Below are 21771 nucleotides of genomic sequence, written 5' to 3'. Positions count from 1 at the left end.
AAGGGGTCGCGTTAGGGTGGGGGTGGGAGGATACAGGGACTAGGAGGAGCAGTTGGAAACATTATCCAGAACAGAGATTGTGATTTAGCACATGGAACAAGTTTTCCATCGGTGTGAAATCCCTTTGGTGAAATTGTCCTGTGGAGGAGTTTTGAGAGTTTTGCTTACTTCCAGGAACGGGTAAATGAAATGCATTTGCTGCTTTGGGGAGGAGGCAGTGATTGATTACCTTTAGGTTTGTGCTTTAGGGCCCAAAACTCGGATGAAATATGTGCTCCTCGGGAAGGTTAGTGTTACCCAGCTTTCTACTGGAAACTCCCTTTTCTCCTTTGCCTTCTCTGGTCCTGTTACAGTATTGCTCCCCAGGTCCTCTCGATTCTCTCTCCCTGGCTGCATAGCAACATAGAGCATTGCAGTGTTTCTTGGAGTGTGTGTGTGTGCGCGCGCGCGCGCGCACACACACACGCACCCGCCCATTTCCCTGCTGCTGTGCTTTTGGCAGCTGCCTCTGCTCTTTCCCAGGGATGGTTGTGGCATTGCATCAGGGGATATTTGTGCTTGTAATTTGCTCACTCAGCCCAGGAGGAGGGAGAATAGTATGCTGCAGAGATTGGGGGGTGGGGGGCGGGGTGCCGTCAGCTTGGCTGGGTAGACGGAGAAATGGGTGTGGTGAGGGAATACAGCTGCTCTAGGCCTGCAGGGTAACACTGCCCAGTCATCAGCGCAAAGAGATTCAAAGAGCACCAGCAGCAGCTATTTTTATAAATCAATCCTGAATCCAAGCTGAGCACATGGATTTAGAGTGAACAGTTGTCATGCTCTATTCCAGGCTGGGTGTTTGGTAGACACTGTCAGAGTTGCTAAGCAGGAGACTCCCATCTGTACTGTGTAGTGTGTACTTTACTTGCAACTTTTAAACTTCGCTTTTCTCAAATCTATAGATTGGGACATCTCTCTTCAGGCTGGTGTCGTTTAAATTGAACGTAGTTTGATCATTTGTACTATGTCTTTTCAAATGAAATGTTTTCACCACAGTTATACTCTTCATTTCAAATTTAGCTGCAAAATAATAAAGCTGTCACTTTTTTTAGCACTCACCATCTCTGAGGCACTAGCTGTATTTACAGATGAGGAAATTGAGACTGATGGGAATAAGAGGTCACACAGATAGTTAAGTGACTAGAGTGGTATTCAAACCAAGGTCTCTCCAACCCCCACATAGTAGTTCAGAAACTTCAGAATTGTGGTTCACATTGGGATGATTCAAATGCTTGAGAATTTATTAATGCAAAGTAAACAAACTCACCAGAGACTGACAAACCAGATACCAGTTAATGTATGTTGGATGCATTAAGTGCCATGTGCACAATTGGATTTGATTATCCACTGACCAGGACACCTCCATTGTTCTGGACTGCCTAATCAGTAGTAAAAAAGGTAATTGATTATAGAATTGGAAAGGCACTAGATAGTCTTAGGGGGTATTTAAAATTTTTTTAATTTTATTTATTTATTTATTTTAAGAGACGGGGTTTCACCATATTGGTCAGACTGGTCTCGAACTCCTGACCTCAAGTGATCCACCCGCCTCAGCCTCCCAAAGTGCTGGGATTACAGGCGTAAGCCACCGCGCCCAGCCTTATTTATTTATTTTTCAGACAGGGTCTTGTTCTGTTGTCCAGGCTAGGGTGCAGTGGCAGGATATCAGCTCACTGTAGCCTCTGCCTCCTGGGTTCAAGCAGTTCTCCTGCCTCACTCTCCTGAGTAGTTGGGATTACAGGCATGTGCCACCACACTCAGCTCATTTTTCTATTTTTAGTAAAGACGGGGTTTGACCATGTTGGCCAGGCTGGTCTTGACCTCCTGATCTCAAGTGATACGCCTGCCTTGGCCTCCCAAAGTGCTGGGATTACAGGCGTGACCTACCACACCTGGCCATTTATTTTTATTTTATTCTATTTTATTTTTTGAGATGAAGCCTTGCTCTGTCATTTACACTGGAATGCGGTGGCATGATCTCAGCTCACTGTACTGTCCACCTCCCGGGTTCAAGCGATTCTCCTGCCTCAGCCCCTGAATAGCTGGGATTACAGGTGCCCACCACCATACCCCGCTAATTTTTGTGTTTTTAGCAGAGTCTGGGTTTCACCATGTTGGCCAGGCTGGTCTTGAACTCCTGACCTCAAATGATCCACCCACTTCTGCCTCCCAAAGTGCTGGGATTACAGGAACCAGCCATCTGTGCCTGGCCTTAGGGGATGTTTTAATCAAGTAGCAAAAGTCTAGTGAATTTCCCTTTTCCCCAATGTAAAAACACACATACAGTGCTGGGGGGTGTCTTAACACATTTTCCTACTCTGTGTTACTTGTTTTTTAAGTTGTCTCTTCATATATTTGTCATTCTAGCATCTCTTTGTTAAAATTCTCAAATATACGAATAAATTTGTATTACATATTAACAAGTAATTTTCCATTGTTCCTTGACAGTGAAGGAAGCACCTGGATTTTCTTATATATAGGTGGCTTAGCTTTAGTCAGAGAGTTGGTTCTTCCTGATCTCATACTATCTTGTTATTTTCCTAATCTTGTTTCTGAATTTGGTGATCCATCCTTTGGCTCTGTAAACTTTTGCTCTTGACAGGTAAAATTTTTGGAATCACTTTTTTAAAAAATTAATCATTTTTTAAAGATTAACGAGTAGTTGCTATGTAGGTTTTAGATATTCTTAAGATGTGAGAAAATCTGAGAGAAACATTTTGACTCAGTAGAAAGCATCTTGGCAGTTCATTTATTTAGTCAATTTGAAAAGGAAACCAAGTAAATATCGCTGATTTCACTTTGTCTTTCTAAACAGCACTTTAAGAACCAGGTTATTATAGACTTAGTGCAAGGAGTGAGTGAGTTGAGGAGAATTAATGTTTTTTTTTTTTTTTTTGGAGACGGAGTTTTGCTCTCGTTACCCAGGCTGGAGTGCAGTGGCACAATCTCGGCTCACCGCAACCTCCGCCTCCTGGGTTCAGGCAATTCTTCTGCCTCAGCCTCCTGAGTAGCTGGGATTACAGGCACACGCCACCACGCCCAGCTAATTTTTTGTATTTTTAGTAGAGACGGGGTTTCACCATGTTGATCGGGATGGTCTCCATCTCTTGACCTTGTGATCCACCCGCCTCGGCCTCCCAATGTGCTGGGATTACAGGCGTGAGCCACTGCGCCCGGCCCCAATTTTTTTTTTTTTTTGAGACAGAGTTATGCTCTGGAGTGCAGTGCCGCGATCTTGGCTCACTCCAGCCTCCACCTCATGGGTTCAAGTGATTCTCCTGCCTCAGCCTCCCAAGTAGCTGGGACTACAGGTGTGTGCCACCATGCCCAGCTAATTTTTTGTAATTTTAGTAGAGACAAGGTTTCACCATGTTAACCAGGATGGTCTCGATCTCCGGACCTCATGATTTGCTCACCTTGGCCTCCCAAAGTGCTGGGATTACAGGTAAGAGCTACCAAGGTGACAGTTTAGGTTAAGAAGGGGGATCCTAGGGCTCAATGGCTCATGCCTGTAATTCCAGCACTTTGGGAGCCTGAGATGGCAGATTGCTTGAAGGCCAGAAGTTTGACTCCTGCCTGGATAACATAGTGAGACCCTGTCTCTATTAAAAAAAAAAAGAATGTGAGTGGTGGCTCACACCTGTAATCCCAGCACTTTGAGAGGCCAAGGTGGATAGATCACCTGAGGTCAGGAGTTTGAGAACAGCCTGGCCAACATGGTGAAACCCCATCTCTACTAAAAATACAAAAAAATTAGCTGGGCATGGTGGTGCATGCCTGTAATCCCAGCTACTCAGGAGGCTGAGGCAGAAGAATTGCGTGAACCCAGGAGGCAGAGGCTGCAGTGGGCTGAGACCATGCCATTGCACTCCAGTTTGGGTGACAAAGTGAGACTCTGTCTCCAAAAAAACAAAACAAAACAAAACAAAACAAAACAAAACTTAGTTGGACCCCAGATAATATTAGTGTACAGCAAAACAACAACAAACTTAGCTAGGTGTGTCGGCACGTGTCTATAGTCTCAGATACTCTGGAGGCTGGGGTGGGAGGATCGCTTGAGCCTAGGAGTTCAAGGCTCCAGTGCTATGATTGTACCACTGCACTTCAGCCTTGCCGAAAGAGGCAGACCTGCCCACCCCTGCAAAAAAAAAAAAAAAAAAAAAGGGGGGGGTCATAAAGCAAAGTGATATATTTAGGAGATCAGGTTCATAATACTCATCTACCATTTTAGAGCTCCTAGGCCAATCTTTCAATGCAGACCTTATAGTGAACTATTTTGGATGTCATTAACATTTTAAGCTTGAAATTTAACACTATTATTTTTGTAATTTTTTTTTTTTTTTTGAGAAACAGGGTTTTGTTCTGTCACCCAGGCTGAAGTGCAGTGGGGAGATCACAGCTCACTGCAGCCTTGAACTTCTGGCCTCAAGCCATCCTCCTGCCTCAGCCTCTCCATTAGTTCAGATTGTGGATGTGCACCATCACACCTGGCTACTAACTTTTGTGATTCTTATTCTTACTCTTTTTTTTTTTTTTTTGAGACTGAGTCTCTTGATGTATCGCCCAGGCTGGAGTGCTGTGGTGAGATCTCAGCTCACTTGAACCTCCCGGGTTCAAGCGATATTCCTGTCTCAGCCTCTCAAGTAGCTGGGATTACAGGTGCTTGCCACTGGGCCTGGCTATTGTGATTCTTTATAGGTAAAAAAAGTTAATCTTCTTGGTTGGGCACGATGGCTCATGCCTATTATCCCAGCAGTTTGGGAGGCCAAGGTAAGTGGATCACTTGAGGTCAGGAATTCGAGACCAGCCTGGGCAACATGGTGAAACCCTGTCTCTACTAAAATATGAAAATTAGCTGAGTTTGGTGGTGGGTGCCTGTAATTCCAATTACTCGGGAGGCTGAGGCAGGAGAATTGTTTGAACCCAGGAGGCGGAGGTTGCAGTGAGCTGAGATAGAGTCACTGCACTTCAGCCTCAGCCTGGGGGACGGAGCGAGACTTCGTCTCAAAAAAAAGTTAATCTTCTTATTATAAACATATTTATTAGTTTGCATATAGTTAGATATCTTTAAAAAATTTATAACTTTCCTCACTTTTTTTTTTTTAAAGCCAGTCAAATTTAGCAGTGGGGGGTTGTATACCAACTTTAGTGACACTAATGTTAATAAGTCCTGATAACCTACTACCATTGGACCAGCCCCTCACTTCTTTTTATATGGAAAATAGTTTAAAACTCATTTTAAATAATTTTAGATTTACAAAAGTTGTAAAGATAGTACAGAATTCCTTTATACATTCTATATTCATTCATGCTTCTCTTAGTGTTACCTTTTTTTTTTTTTTTTTTTTTTTTTTTGAGACGGAGTTTTGCTGATGTTACCCAGACTAGAGTGCAATGGCGTGATCTCGGCTCACCGCCACCTCTGCCTCCTGGGTTCAAGCAATTCTTCTGCCTCAGCCTCCCGAGTAGCTGGGACTACAGGCGCGTGTCACCATGCCCAGCTAATTTTTGTATTTTTAGTAGAGACGGGGTTTCACCTTGTTGACCAGGATGGTCTCGATCTCTTGACTTCGTGATCCACCCGCCTCGGCCTCCCAAAGTGCTGGGATTATAGGCGTGAACCACCGCACCTGGCCTAGTGTTAACTTTATATAACCTGATACCTTATCAAAATTAAGAAATTAACATTAGTATAAGATCATTGACTTAACTAGAATATCCTCTGATCTTCCTGTATTTTCACTGATGTCCTTTTCCTGTTACAGGATCCAATCCAGGATACCACATTGCATTTAGATGTCATGTTTCTTTAGTTTCTTCTAATATGTGACAGTTTCTTCTTTTATTTTATTTTATTTTTTATTTTTTTTTAAAGATGGGGTTTCTCCATGATGGCCAGGCTGGTCTTGAACTCCTGACCTCAGGTGATCCACCCACTTCGGCCTCCCAAAGTGCTAGGATTACAGGTGTGAGCCACTGCGCCCGTCCTACGTGACAGTTTCTTAGTCTCTCCTTCCCTATCTTTCCTTGACACCTTTAAAGATGAATGGTCGTGTAGTTGTAGAATGGTTCTCAATTTGGGTTTTCTGATATTTTCTCATGATTAGCCTGAGGCTATGCATTTTGGGGAAGAATATCGTAGAGGTGGTCTACCCTTCTTGTCTTGTCATATCTGGGGTACCTGATACCATGACTCATTACCGATTATTATTATTTATTATTTATTTTTAAATTTTTTTAGGCATTTGGGAATTTTTTTTTTTTTTTTTTTTTTAAGACAAGGTCTTGCTCTGTTGGCCAGGCTGAAGTGCAGTGGCACAATCTTGGCTCATGGCAACCTCTGCCTACCTGGATCAAGTGATTCTTGTGCCTTAGCCTCCCAAGTAGCTGGGACTACAGGCATGCTCCACTGTGCCTGACTAATTTTTGTATTTTAAGTAAAGGCGGGGTTTTGCCATGTTGCCCAGGTTCGTCTTGAACTCCTGGCCTCAAGCAGTCCACTCACCTGCCTCATCCTCCGAAGATGCTAGGATTGCAGGCGCGAGCCACTGTGCCTTGTTAACTTTGATAACTTGATTAAGGTAATGTTCTGTACTGTAAAGTGACTATTTTTCTGCTTTTTGATTTTACTTGTTGGAAACTAGAAATGAGTCACCAAGTCATATCCAAACTCCAGGGGAAGGGAATTAAGCTCCACCTCCTGAAGGAAGGCGTATCAAAGAATTTGTGGTTATGTTAAAATTGCCAAAGTAATTAGTAAATATTTTGGGGAAGATAACTGTGAGGTTGTACAGAGATCTGATTTCTCTTTTAAAGTTTCATCTACTTATTTTAGCATTCATTAGTGAATCTTGCGTGCGGCAGCATTGATTGTTATTCTATTGGTTTTCTATTTTTCTTTCTATTTTTATGATTTGGAATCCTTTTGTAAGGAAGATTTATGCCTCCCCCCATTTATGTATTAAATCATTTATATCAATATGGACTCATGAATATTTTTTTCTTTGGTTATAATCCAGTACTATATTTTGTTGCTCAAGTTGTTCCAGCTTTGGCCATTTTAACGTTGGCACCTATGTTCTTTTGAAATCTCCTTCCTTTGTTTGTCTCTTAGCACTTTTGTACTTTCTGGCACTGTAAGATGCTCCAGTCTCATCTCATACTTTCCCTGCTCCAACCCTAAAATCAGCCATTTCTCCAATGTGTCCGGGTTCCTTCTGTTGGAGAAAAGTATTTAGAAACCAATATCTGGCTTCTAAATGAGCTTGGCGTACTTATCACTGCTGGGGTATCACTGCTTCTAGGCCCTCTCAGGGGATAGTTGGAAATAATATGTGTATTTACTGACCCATGTATACATACATATCTATGTTTACTTCTGTATCTATCTGTATATAAATACAAACGTGAGTTTATACTGATGTCTCTGATGCTAGTCCAGCACTACAGGTTCATTTGAGCATTCTCTTCCTTGCTTAACTTCTTTCTCTGACAGAAATTTGGCTGATTTAATGAATAAGACATTGCTTATTTTTTTTAACTCTAGTATATATATGAAGTAAAAAATACAGTTTTAATTGTCATATAAAGTAGATTTCCAAAGCATTTTACAGTGGTTAACTAATTTAAATTATACTCCTGTAATACTGGTATTTTTTTTTTTCTTTTCTTTTTCACCCACATTCTTTATGGAAGTCCTAGAAAATACTGGTGTTTTAAATTACTGCTTTTCAACTCTGGTGGAAAGACGAAGTGATTTACCTTTGGCCAAACAGGAAGTGAGTGATTTTATCTAGAATCAATGATCTTATTTTATTTTATTTTTACCCTTTTTTGTCTTTTTTTTTTTTTTTTCCTTTTTGTGGATAACAGGGTCTCGCTATATTGCCCAGGCAGGTCTCAAACTCCTGGGCTCAAGCTATCCTCCTGCCTCTGCCTCCCTAAGAGCTGGGATTACAGATGTGAGCCCGGCTATTTTTTTTTTTTTTTTTTTTTTTAAGAGACAGAGTCTTGCTATGTTGCTCAGGCTGGTCTTGAATTCCTGACCTCAAGCAATCCTCCTACCTCAGCCATCCAAAGTGCTGGGATTATAGGTATAAGCCACTGTGCCTGACTTAATGACCTATTCTCACTCCCAGTGATATACTTGACCCTAAGGAAAGCAGTCTTTTCATCTTGACTAAGAAATCAACATTTGTCTTCTTGATGGGATTGTTCCTTTTTTTTTTTTTTTTTGGAGTTTCTCTCTTGTTACCCAGGCTGGAGTGCAATGGCACAATCTTGGCTCACCGCAACCTCCGCCTCCTGGGTTCAAGCAATTCTCCTGCCTCAGCCTCCTGAGTAGCTGGGATTACAGGCACGCGCCACCATGCTCAGCTAATGTTTTGTATTTTTAGTAGAGACTGGGTTTCACCATGTTGACCACAATGGTCTTGATCTCTTGACCTTGTGATCCACCGCCTCAGTCTCCCAAAGTGCTGGGATTACAGGCGTGAGCCACGGTGCCCAGCCCGGGATTGTTCCTTTTAATTAAAGAAGTTCTTGGTATTTAGCTTTTTTAAGAAAAATAGGCCGGGCGCGGTGGCTCAAGCCTGTAATCCCAGCACTTTGGGAGGCCGAGGCAGGTGGATCACGAGTTCAAGAGATCGAGACCATCCTGGTCAACATGGTGAAACCCCGTCTCTACTAATACAAAAAATTAGCTGGGCATGGTGGCGCGTGCCTGTAATCCCAGCTACTCAGGAGGCTGAGGCAGGAGAATTGCCTGAACCCAGGAGGCGGAGGTTGCGGTGAGCCGAGATTGCGCCATTGCACTCCAGCCTGGGTAACAAGAGCGAAACTCCGTCTCAAAAAAAAAAAAAAAAAAAAGAAAAATATCGGCTGGGCATGGTGGCTCATGCCTGTATGCCTGTAATCCAAGCACTTTGGAGGCCAAGGTGGGCGGATTACCTGAGGTCGGGAGTTCAAGACCAGCCTGACCAACATGGTGAAACCTCGTCTTTAAAAAAAAAAAAAAAGAAAAAAATATATATCTTTGGCAGTATTGAGAGCAAGAAGATTCTTTTTCTAGACTTCTTCCTCATCAAATCATGGAAGAGATTTAGAGATAATCTAGATAAATGTTTTATGTAATAGGTGATTCCTCCAGTTTTCTATGCAGGTATTTCCAAAGGTCCTGGTTCCTATCAATTCCAGGTTTGCAGATTTGTCATAAAATATTTTCCTGATAATGATTGTAGATCTGCCTCCCTGCAGTTTCTCTTCAGTGGTCCTAATTTTTCTGTCTATAATTATTTCCTGTAGCTCTAATCTCAAATGTGCACCTATTCAATGACAGTTATTTTGTCTCACGTTTTTCTTTTCCACACTACTGGCTTTTCCCCCAGCCACCTCTTGTGAAATGTGCTTTCTAAACCTTTACTATTGTCAGATGACAAACTTAATAGATTTTTTTTTTTTTTTTTTTTTAAATGACAGAGTCTTGCTTTGCTGCCCAGGCTGGAGTGCAGTGGTGTGGTATCAGCTCACTGCAACCTCTGCCTCCCAGGTTCAAGTAATCCTCCTGACTCAGCCTCCCAAGTAGTTGGGAGTATAGGCATGCACCACCATGCCCCAGCTAATTTTTATATTTTTAGTAGAGATGGGGTTTTGCCATGTTGGCCAGGCTGGTCTCGAACTCCTGACCTCAAGTGATTTGCCCGCCTTGGCCTCCCAAAATGCTGGGATTATAGGCGTGAGCCACCGGGCCAGCCTTAGCTCCTTAGCTGTCCCTTTCATCATAACCTGTCTGGGATTGGGAAGCCAGGGTTTGAGATTTTTGAATTTGAGATACTCAGCATATAATTTATTCGGGTTAGCCCTCTTTTCTCTTTTAGGAATAGAAATCCACTAGTAGGACTCAGGAGAGCTCTCAGTCATTTTCTTATGGGAAGAACATATTTTTATTGAAATAATTTGAATTTAGGCAGTGAGTATGTTACTTTGGGTGACAAGTAAGTGATTTCTGAGTTTAGGAAGGATTGGAAGCAGATAAAGTGGGGGATAAGGCAGATTTACAGGCTTAGTTCTTTACATATCAGCTCAAGTTTTACCTTTAGAAGGTAATTCATGGCCACTTTCTACCCTAATCTGGGTCAAGTACTCTTCTTTTGTGTTTTCCCCAATATATGACTTTGGGCATATGTCATTCCACATATAAAAAAAATTTATACGTAATTCACATGTCATGAAACTCACCATTTTAAGAGCATAGTTTGGGCTAGGCATGGTAGCTTATGCCTGTGCTTCAAAAGATACTATCGGCCACTTTGGGATGCTGAGATGGGAACACTGCTTGAGCCTAGGAGTTCGAGACCAGCATGGGCAACATAGCATGGCAACCCTGTCTCTACCAGAAAAAAAAAAAAAAATTAGCCAGGCATGGTCGTGCAAACCTGTAGTCCTATACTCTTGGGAGGCTGAGGTGGGAGAATCATTCACTTGACCCCAAGAATTTGAGGTTATAGTGAGCCATGATCATGCACTCTATTCTGGGCCACAGAGCAAGAGCCTATCAAAACAAAACAAAACAAAATCATAGAATTTGGTGGTTTTTGGTGAATTCACAATATTGTGCAAATACCACCATTATCTAAGTCCAGAACATTTTCATTACCCGCAAAGGAAACCTCATACCCATTAGCAGTCCCTTCCATTCCCTTCATTTATCCAGCCTCTGGCAACCACTAATTACCTTCCTGTCTCTATTCTGGACATTCCATATAAATGGACTCATACAATAAATGGCCTTTTTGTGTTTGACTTCTTTCATTTAGCATAATGCTTTTAGGTTCATCCATGTTGTAGCATGTGTCATTTCATTTTTATGACTGAATAATATTACATTGCATGGATATACTGCATTTTGTTTATCCATTCATCCATTTATGAACATTTGGGTTGCACTTTTTAGCTGTTATGAATAATGTTCTGTGAAGATTCAGATACGTTTTTGTATGGACATAGGTTTTCATTTCTGTTTAAATACCTAGGAGTAGAATTGCTTGGTTATATGGTAATATGTTTAACCTTTTAAAAAATTATTTATGGCCAGGTGTGGTGGCTCAAACCTGTAATCCTAGCACTTTGGGAGGCTGAGGAGTATGGATTGCTTGAGCCCAGCAATTCAAGAATGGGCTAGGGCAACATGGTGAGACCTTGTCTCTATAAAAAAAAATTCAAGGCCGGGCATGGTGGCTCATGCTTGTAATCCCAGCACTTTGAGAGGCCAAGGTGGGCGGATCACCTGAGGTCGGGAGTTCGAGACCAGCCTGACCAACATGGAGAAACCCCATCTCTACTAAAAATACAAAATTAGCTGGGTGTGGTGGCGCATGCCTGTAATCCCAGCTACTCGGGAGGCTGAGGCAGGATAATTGCTTGAACCTGGGAGGTGGAGGTTGTGGTGAGCCGAGATCGTGCTATTGCATTCCAGCCCGGGCAACAAGAGTGAAACTCTGCCTCAAAAAAGAAAAGAAAAACCTTTAGAACCTGAAAATTATTTCTTTCTTTTTTTTGAGACAAGGTCTTGCCCAGATTGGAGTGCAATGGTGCGATCATGCATGGTTCACTGCAACCTTGATCTCCAGGGCTCAGGTGATTCTCCTATCTCAGCCTCCTGGGTAGCTGGCATTATAGGTGTGTGCCACCACACCTGGGTAATTTTAAAAAATTTTTTAAATTAGAGATGGGGTCTCCTTATGTTGCCCAGGCTAGTCTTGAACTCCTGGGCTGAAGCAATCCTCTTGCCTTAGCCTCCAAAAGTGTTGGGATTACAGGTATGAGCCACCATGCCTGGCCGATAGTATCTTTTTTTTTTTTTTTTTTAGACGGAGTTTCGCTCTTGTTACCCAGGCTGGAGTGCAATGGCGCGATCTGGGCTCACCGCAACCTCCGCCTCCTGGGTTCAGGCAATTCTCCTGCCTCAGCCTCCCGAGTAGCTGAGATTACAGGCACGCGCCACCATGCCCAGCTAATTTTTTGTATTTTTAGTAGAGACGGGGTTTCACCATGTTGACCAGGATGGTCTCGATCTCTTGACCTCGTGATCCACCCGCCTCGGCCTCCCAAAGTGCTGGGATTACAGGCGTGAGCCACTGCGCCCGGCCGATAGTATCTTTTGAAGCACAAAAGTTTTAAATTTTGATGAAGTCTGGTTTATCTAGTTTTTCCTTGGTTGCTTGTGCTATAGGTGTCACATTTAAGAAACTGTTGCCTAATTTAAGATGATAAGATTTCTGTATTATGTTTCTTTTTTCTTTTTTTTTTTTTTGTTTCATGACAGGTTCTCTCTCTGTTGTCTAGGCTGGAGTGCAGTGGCGTGATCTCTGCTTACTGCACCCTCCACTTCTCAGGCTCAGGCTATCCTCCCACCTCAGCCTCCTGAGTAGCTACGACTACAGTGTGCCATGAATGCTTGGCTAATTTTTGTTTATTTTTTGTAGGGATGGGGTCTTACTGTGTTGCTCAGGCTGATCTTGAACTCCTGGGTTCAAGTGATCCACTTGCCTTGGGCTCCCCAAATGCTGGGATTATAGGTATAATTTATGTTTCTTTTAATAATTTTATAGTTTTAGCTGTTATATTTAGGTTTTTTATCGATTTCAAAGACATTTTTATACATGATGTGTGAGGTAGGAGTCCAACATCTTTTTCTTTTTTTAAAATTTTTTGAGATGGCGTTTCCCTCGTTTCCCAGGCTGGAGTGCAATGGCATGATCTCAGCTCCCTACAACCTCGCCTCCCAGGTTCAGGCAATTCTCCTGCCTCAGCCTCCCAAGTAGCTGGGACTACAGGCGCCTGCTACCATGCCTGGCTAAGTTTTGTATTTTTAGTAGAGATGGGGTTTCACCATGTTGGCCAGACTGGTCTTGAACTCTTGACTTTGTGATCCGCCTTCTTTGGCCTTCCAAAGTGCTGGGATTACAGGCATGAGCCACTGTACCCAGCCTGGACTTTCTATTCTATTCCATTGGTGTACATCTATACCAGTACCACCATGCTTTCTTTCTTTCCTTCCCCCCCCCATTTATCTGCATAAATATGCTGTCTTGATTAATGTACTTTTGTAATAAGTTTTGAAATTAGGAAGTGTGAGTTTTCTAACTTTGTTCTTTTCAAGATTGTTTTGGCTATTCTGGATCCTTGGCATTTCCATATGAGTTTTAGGATCAACTTGGCAACTTTTGCAGAAAAGGCAGTCGAAATTTTGATAGGGAATGCATTGAATCTATATATAGATCAATTTAGAGAGTGCTGCCATCTTAACAATGTTAGATCTTCCGCTTCATGAACATGGGATACCTTTCCATTTGTTTATGTCTTTAATTTCTTTCAAGAATATTTTGTAGGCTGAATGTATTGGTGGCTCACACCTATAATCCCAGCACTTTGGGAGGTGGAGATGAGAGGATTGCTTCAGTGTGCAAACCACCATACCCAGCCTGGCCAACATATTGAGACCCTGTTTCTACACATACACACAAAATTAGCTGGGTGTGGTGGCTTGCACCTGTAGCCGTAGCCACTCATCAGGTTGAGGATGAGGTGAGAGGATCCGTTAAGCCCAGGAAGTTGATCTGTGGTCCTGCCATTGCAGTCCAACTTGGGCAACAGAGCAAGACTGTCTCAAACACACACACATTCATTATAGTTTTTAGTGCACAAGTCTTCTACTTTGATTGAATTTATTCCTGAGTATTTTATTCCTTTTCATGCTATTGAAAATTGAATTATTTTCTTATTTCATTTTGTGTTGTTGATTGCTGGTGTGTAGAAATATAACATTTTTATAGATTTGATATTCTGTGGCCCTGCTGAACTTGTTTACTAATGCTAATTGTGCATGTGTGTGTATATATGTGTGTATTCCTTTGGATTTCTATATTGTTTTAAAATTGTTATTTTTTGAGATGGAGTCTTGCTCTGTCGTGTGATCTCTGCTCACTGCAACATCTGCCTCCCAGGTTCAAGTGAGTCTCCTCCCTCAGCCTCTTGAGTAGGTGGGATTATAGGCACGTGCCACCCCACCCAGCTAATTTTTGTATTTTTAGTAGAGTTGTTTTTTTTTTCCCCACCTTTATCTTCCTTCTCGGTCACATAGAGTTGGGGTTTTACCATGCCAGGCTGGTCTCCAACTCCTGACCTTAAGTGATCCACCAGCCTCAGCCTCCCAAAGTGCTGGGATTACAGGCATGAGCCATTGCACTCAGCCTAAAATTAAATATATCTTGCCACTGAACTGAGAGAATCCCTTTAAGTCAGAGACTGTCCTTCAGTTCTTGTTTCTCTTTCTCTACTGGCAGATATATGTTCAATTTATGCTGCAGTCAGGTGCTATAATAGTGGGACTTAGGGGAGCATAATGCCACTGATGACTTGGAAAATGGCACAGAAGGGATGTGGGATATTGTAAAACTATTTTACCTATTATAAAATGCTTCCTGAGGTCCAGGAAAGGCAATTCACACGTTTGTCTCTGCTTTTCTATACCTCTTGCCCCTAATTATCCTTTGTTTCTGGAATTCAGAATACTAAGGATCCCGTAAAGTTAGGTGTCTAAGAATAGGAGCATTAATTTGATTTTATATATTATTTCCGTAGGGAAACGAGTTCTGGCCTCATTAACAAAATAGTTTTTTTTTCATGAATTTATTTATTTAATAAATAAATTCACTGCACTCTAGTCTCACTCTTGCCCAGGCTGGAGTGCAGTGGCATGATCTCTGCTCAGTGCAACCTCTGCCTCCGGTATTCAAGTGATTCTCCTGCCTCTTCTGCCTCACCGAATAGCTGGGACTACAGGCATGTGCCACCATGCCCAGCTAATTTTTGTATTTTTCGTAGAGATGGGGTTTCGCCATGTTGGCCAGACTGGTCTTGTACTCCTGGCCTCAATTGATCCACCTACCTCAGACTCCTAACATGATGGAATTACAGGTGTGAGCCAACGTGCCCAGCCAGATTTATTATTATTATTATTTTTAATTTTGGGACAGAGTTTTGCTCTTTTGCCCAGGCTGGAGTGAAGTGGCATGATATTGGCTCATTGCAACCTCCGCCTCCTGGGTTCAAGAGATTCTACTGCCTCAGCCTCCTGAGTAGCTGGGAGCTGGGATTATAGGTGCCCACCACCACGCCTGGTTAATTTTTGTATTTTTAGTAGAGACTGGATTTCACCATGTTGGCCAGGCTGGTCTCAAACTCCTGACCTTAGGCAATCCACCTGCCTCTGCCTCCCAAAGTATTGGGCTTAGAGGCGTGAGCCACTGCCCAGCCTCATGAATGTATTTATTTTTACTTTTTTGAGACTGAGTCTAACTCTGTCGCCCAGGCTGGAGTGAAGTGGCACGATCTTCGCTCACTGCAACCTCTGCCTCCTTGGTTCAAGCAATCCTCCTGCTTCAGCCTCGTGAGTATCTTGGACTACGGGCACACACCACCACAGCCCGCTAACAAGGTTTCACCACATTAGCCTAGCCAATCTCGAGTTCCTGACCTCTAGTGATCCACCTGCCTTGGCTTCCGAAAGTCCTGGGGTTACAGACGTGAGCAACTCTTCCTGTCCGCTTTTTTCATGAATTTAGAAGTATTTACGGCAATGATTGGCTATGTTCATTGTTAATTCTGTGTTCAGATTTTTTATTTATTTATTTTTTTTAGGCGGATGTCTCACTCCGTTGCCCAGGCAGTGGAATGTGGTTTGGCATCATGGCTCACTGCATCCTTGGCCTTCTGGTTTCAGGTGGTCCTCCCAACTTCAGCCTCCTGTATCTGGGACTACAGGCGTGCACCACCACAGCTGGCTAATATTTTGGGTATTTTTTATAGAGACAGGGTTTTACCATGTTTCCCAGGCTGATCTCGAACTCCTGAGCTCAAGCAATCTGCCTGTCTTGGCCTCAAAGTTCTAGGATTACAGATGTGAGCCATTGTGCCTGACCTTCAGATTGTTTCTTGAGTAAACTCAAGCTTACTTATTTTTCTATCCCTCTTGTTCACTAAGTTACAGACATGGGGGTAACAAACCATTTGCGGTTAAAGGGCAGTATCTGACCCGTTTCTTATCTTTCTGTCTGTTTTTATTACCAGACAGGAGAAATGCTTTTTTTTTTTTTTTAAGACGGAGTCTCACCCTGGTTGCCTAGGCTGGAGTGCAATGGCGCAATCTCTGCTCACTGCAACCTCTGCCTCTCGGTTTCAAGTGCTCCTTCTGCCTCAGCCTCCTGAGTAGCTGGGATTACAGGTATGCGCCACCATGCCCGGCCAATTTTTGTATTTTTACTAGAGGCAGGGTTTCTGCCTACCTTGGCCTCCCAAAGGACTGGGATTACAGGCGTGAGCCACCGCGCCTGGCCGTTTTGCTCTTGTTGCCCAGGCTGGAGAGCAATGGCTCAATCTTGGCTCACTGCAACCTCCGCCTCCCCGGTTCAAGCGATTCTCCTGCCTCAGCCTCTCAAGTAGCTAAGATTACAGGCGCATGCCACCACACCTGGCTAGTTTTTATATTTTTAGTAGAGATGGGGTTTCATCATATTGGTCAGGCTGGTCTCAAACTCCTGACCTCAGGTGATCCTCCCACCTTGGCTTCCCAAAGTGTTGGGATTACAAGCATGAGCCACTGCGCCTGGCCCAGAAATGCCTTTTAAAAGCGCACTGTACTTCAAAGAGGGATAGTTCCTCTTTATTTCATTTTGTTTATTTATTTATTTTTTGAGATGGAGTTTTGCTCTTGTTACCCAGGCTGGAGTGCAATGGCGCGATCTCGGCTCACTGCAACCTCCCCCTCCTGGGTTCAAGCAATTCTCCTGCCTCAGCCTCCCGAGTAGCTGGGACTACAGGCGCGCGCCACCATGCCCAGCTAATTTTTGTATTTTTAGTAGAGACGGGGTTTGACCTTGTTGACCAGGATGGTCTCGATTTCTTGACCTCATGATCCACCCGCCTCGACCTCCCAAAGTGCTGGGATTATAGGCGTGAGCCACCGCGCCCGGCCTTTGTTTATTTTTTTGAGACAAGGTCTCACTCTCTTACCCAGGTTGGAGCACAGTGGTGTGATCATGGCTCCCTGTACCCTCAACTTCCCAGGCTCAAGTGATCCTCCCCACTCAGCCTACCAAGTAGATGGACTACAGGCATTCACCACCACACCCGGCTAATTTTTTGCTTTTTTTTTTTCTGTAGAGACGAGATCTCACTATGTTTCACAGGCTGGTCTCTAACTCCTGGCCTTTAGTGATCATCCTGCCTCTGCCTCCTAAAGTGCTGGGACTACAGGTGTGAGTCACCACATCTGGCCGACAATTCCCTTTTAATCAAAAAATATTAAATTTTTTTTAAAAAGAATGGATTATCTGGTGGGTCTACACTGCCAACCTGTTCTAAAAAACACACACACACAGACACACACACACACACACACACACACACAGAATAGGGCCAGGTGCAGTGGCTTACACCTGTAATGCCAGCACTTTGGATACCAAAGATGGGAGGTTTGCTTGAGGCCAGGAGTTCAAGACCAGCCTTGGCAACATAGTGAGACCCCATTTGTACAAAAAGTAAAAAATTAAAGAAAAACTGAAATACAACAGGTAAAGAAGATGAAATTACTGAAAAGAAAGCAAAAAAGGCCAAGAGTAAAATTAAAATTGAAGAAGATAGGGACGACGAAAAACTAGTAGGTAGAAGAAGAGGTCTCTGTGAAGAAGAAGGATTAAAAGAAAAAAAACATGGTGGCTCACACTTGTAATCCCAGCACTTTAGGAGGCTGAGGTAGGAGGATCACTTGGGGCCAGGAGTTCAAAACAAGCCTGGTTAAGTAGCACCTGAGGAGGAAAAAAAAGAGAGAGAGAGAGAGAGACCATCCCAGCCAACATAGCAAGACCCCGTCTCTAAAAAAAAAAGTTAAAAAAATTAGCTGGCCGTGGTGGTGTCTGTAGTTCCAGCTACTCAGCAGGCTAAGGCAGGAGGCTTACTTGAGCCTAGGAGTGATCACAGTGAGCTGCGATCATGCCACTACATTCTAGCCTGACCGATGGAGTGAGACCCTGTCTCAGAAAAAGACCTTGCAAAAATGGAACCTACTAAATTGATTGAGTACTAAAGCAATTGGCATCAGGGACTGGTTTTGTTGAAGATAGTTTTTCCATGAATGGGGGTGGGCATTAGATTATCTTATGGAGCACGCAACCTACATCCCTTGCATGCACAGTTCACAGTAGGGCTGGTGCCCCTGTGAGATCTAACGCTGCGCTGATTTGACAGGATGGGAACTCAGGTGGTAATGCTCACTCACCTGCTGCTCACCTCCTGCTGTGCTGCCCAGTTCCTAAGAGGCCATGGACTGGTACTGGTCCACAGCCCAGGGGTTGGGGAGCCCTCTTTAAATAATCTCTAGATTACTTACAGTGCTCAATACAATGTAAATGCCATGTAAATAGTTATGCTATATTATTTTTTATTTGTATGTTTTAATTGTTGGTTTTCTTCTTTTGTTTTTTCTTTTTCTTGCTCTTTTTATTGTTGTATTGTTTTTTCTTTTAGGATATTTTCAACCCAAGGTTGGTTGAATCTGAGGTTGGTTGAATTTGAATCTGAGATTGGGCCACGCATGGTGGCTCACGCCTGTAATCCCAGCACTTTGGGAGGCCAAGGTGGGAGGATCATCTGAGGTCAGGAGTTCAAGACCAGCCTGGCCAACATAGTGAGACTTCATCTCTACAAATAATTTTAAAATTAAAAAAGGCCAGGTGAGGTGGCTCATGTCCGTAATCCTAGTACTTTGGGAGGCCGAGGTGGGCAGATCACTCGAGGTTGGGAGTTTGAGAAAATTAGCCAGGAGTAGTAGCACACGCCTGTAATCCCAGCTACTCAGGAGGTTGAGGCACAAGAATCACTTGAACCCAGGAAGCAGAGGTTGCAGTGAGCCAAGATCTCGCCACTGTACTACAACCTGGGAAGAAGAGTGAAACTGTGTCACCCCCAAAAATTAAATTAAATTAAAAAATATATATGTGATGGCTCAATCCAAGAATGTGGAACCTGTGGCTTTGGAGGGCTAATTGTATATCAAAGATCTGGCAACTGGAAGAGGGATTAAATTTAGTATTTTTTGTTGCTTTGACGAAAGAACTAGGACCATCAAGTAGACATTAAAGAGAAGAATGAAATGTAGCTTTCTTATAAGATAGTGAGTTTGCTCATGTTAAAGTTAAGATACTGAGTTTAACTTATGTTAAAACAGAGCCTGGGTATTTAGAGATACTGAGGAGGTAGTTTAGTTGAATGACCTTTAATGTTTTTGTAAATAATGTTTCTTAACTTTATTGAGTATATATCCCTTTGAGAATCTAACCAACAGCAAAGACCCCGTCCCTAGAAAACTTCTATGTATGTAATATATAGGTATATTTTTTCTCTGATCCTTGAAAACTACTTTTTTGGGGGCATAGTATTGTTTTATTTTTATTTTCCTTCAGTTTGTTGAATTTATCGTTTCTTTTTTTTTTCCTTTCCGTAGAGATGGGATGTCACTATGTTGCCCATTCTTGTCTTGAACTCCTGTACTCAAGCAACCCTCCCACCTCAGCCTTCCAAAGTGCTGGGATTAAGGCGTGAGCCACCCTGCCCAGCCTTGAACTTATTCTGTTATCTTCTGGCTTACATTGTTGCTTGAGAAGTTAGCCTTGGTGTTAATATTTGTCAGGTATTCTGTGGCATCACTAGTTTTTGATTTCTTCAAACTGCATGACTTGACTGTGATTGGCTTATCCAGATTATGAGAGACTAAGATGGCAGTGCATACAGAGATGCCTCTGTGACTGTGATTTCTCAGGAATTTTTTATTCCTTTGATTTTCTCAACACCAAGGCAGGCTTCTGTATAGTCTGCTAGGGATAGTGAAAAATTTGGGGCTTGGTTTAGATTGGACAGGTATATGGTTGGATGTCTTCTTTATAAGGCTTAACTTTGGGAGGGCCCAGAGCCTTGATTTCTGTCCCCCTTGCCTTATGTGGCCTTTGAATCGAAAGCTTTAGATTAGGGCTTCACAGATTTTAGTGTGCATACAAATCACATGATCTTGTTATAAGGCAGATTCTAATTCTGAAGGTTTAGTATGGGACCCAAGATTTTGCATTTCTGATCTGTTAAGGTGATGTTAATCCTGTTGGTCTACAGATGACACTTGTAAGTTGCAAGGAGTTAGATTGTTATGTTTGAGATGTGAGTGGTATTAGTAATGTTAGTGATGGTTATAGAGGTGGTACAGTAGTGTATAAAGAATGAAGATCATTCCATTGTGCAGAGGTTTTTTTTTTTTAAGTTAATAGACTTTTTGTTCGTTTGTTTGTTTTTAAAGAGACAGGGTCTTTTTTGTTGCCCAAGCTGGAGTGCAGTGACACGATCATAACTCATTGCAACCTGGAACTCCTGGGTTCAAGCAATCCTTCTGCCTCAGTCTCGATAGTAGATGGGACTGCAGGTACACACTACCAAGGCTGGCCATTTTTTTTCTTTTTTATAGAGATGAGTACTTTCTATATGGTGGAGCTGAAAGTTTTCCATTGCCTAGTGATGTAATGCTTGGCATAACACATCAGTTTTTCTGTCTTTAGATATGTTTAGATACACAGATACTTACTATTGTGTTACAACTGCCTGTAGTATTCAGTAGTTACATGCTATACAGGTTTGTAGCCTACGACCAACAGATTATACCATATAACCTAGATGTGTAGTAGGCAATACCATCTAGGTTTGTGTAAGTACACTGTATGATGTTCACACAACAATGAAATCACCTAACACATTTCTTAGAATGTATTCCCGTTACGTGATGCATGACTGTTTAATTGTAACCACCCAATGAGTTCACCTTACCTGTTGTCTTGACAGCTGATTTATCAAGATAGGGGAATTGCAGTAGAGAAAGAGCAATTCATGCAGAGCCAGCTGTGCAGGAGACCGGAGTTTTATTATTACTTAAATCAGTCTTTCCAAGAATTTGTGAATTGGGGTTTTTAAGGATAATTTTGTGGGTAGGGGACCAATGAGTCAGGAGTTCTGATTGGTTGGGTTGGAGATGAAATCGTAGGTAGTTGAAGCTGTCCTCATGTGCTGAGTCAGTTCCTGGCTGGGGGCCACAAGACAAGATGAGCCAGTTTATTGATCTGGGTGGTGCCAGCTAATCCATCGATTATAGGATCTGCAAAATATCTCAAGCACAATCTTAGGTTTTAAAATAAAGATGTTATCCCTGGGAGTAATTTGGGGGAGGTTTAGAATCTTGCAGCCTCTAGCTGCATGACTCCTAAACCATAATTTCTAATCTTGTTAGAATTTATTAGTCCTGCAAAGGTAGTGTAGTTGCCAGGCAGGAAGGGGGTTTGTTTTGGGAAAACTAACCTAAACTGTAAACTAAGCTCCTCCCAAACAAAGTTATTTAGGCCTAAGCCTAGGAATGAACAAGGACAACTTGGAGGTTAGAAGCAAGATGGAGTTGGTTAGATCAGCTCTGTAATAATTGTCTCAGTTACAATTTTTGCAAAGGTGGTTTCATAGTGATGTGTATACAGAATAGTTTCACTGCCCTAAACATCCTCTGTACTCCACCTATTTATCCCTACTTCTTCCCTTCCACTACAGTAACCACTAATATTTTTCTGTCTTCATAGTTTTGTCTTTTTCAGAATG

At 42.6% G+C, this 21771-nt stretch overlaps 1 protein-coding gene across 1 annotated transcript in view; it reads left to right on the top strand.

Moving 5' to 3' along the window:
- Nucleotides 1-21771, top strand: part of MAP4 (microtubule associated protein 4) — a 225455-nt gene that overhangs the window by 665 nt on the left and 203019 nt on the right. The window lies entirely within an intron of this gene.

The sequence above is a fragment of the Aotus nancymaae genome, unplaced genomic scaffold (genome assembly GCF_030222135.1).
Source record: "Aotus nancymaae isolate 86718 unplaced genomic scaffold, 86718_ANA_hifiasm-v0.15.2.pri h1tg000067l, whole genome shotgun sequence".
Classification (NCBI taxonomy): Eukaryota; Metazoa; Chordata; class Mammalia; order Primates; family Aotidae; genus Aotus; species Aotus nancymaae.
The sequence above is the reverse complement of the archived record's forward strand: the minus strand, read 5'-3'. Positions and strand labels throughout refer to the sequence as shown.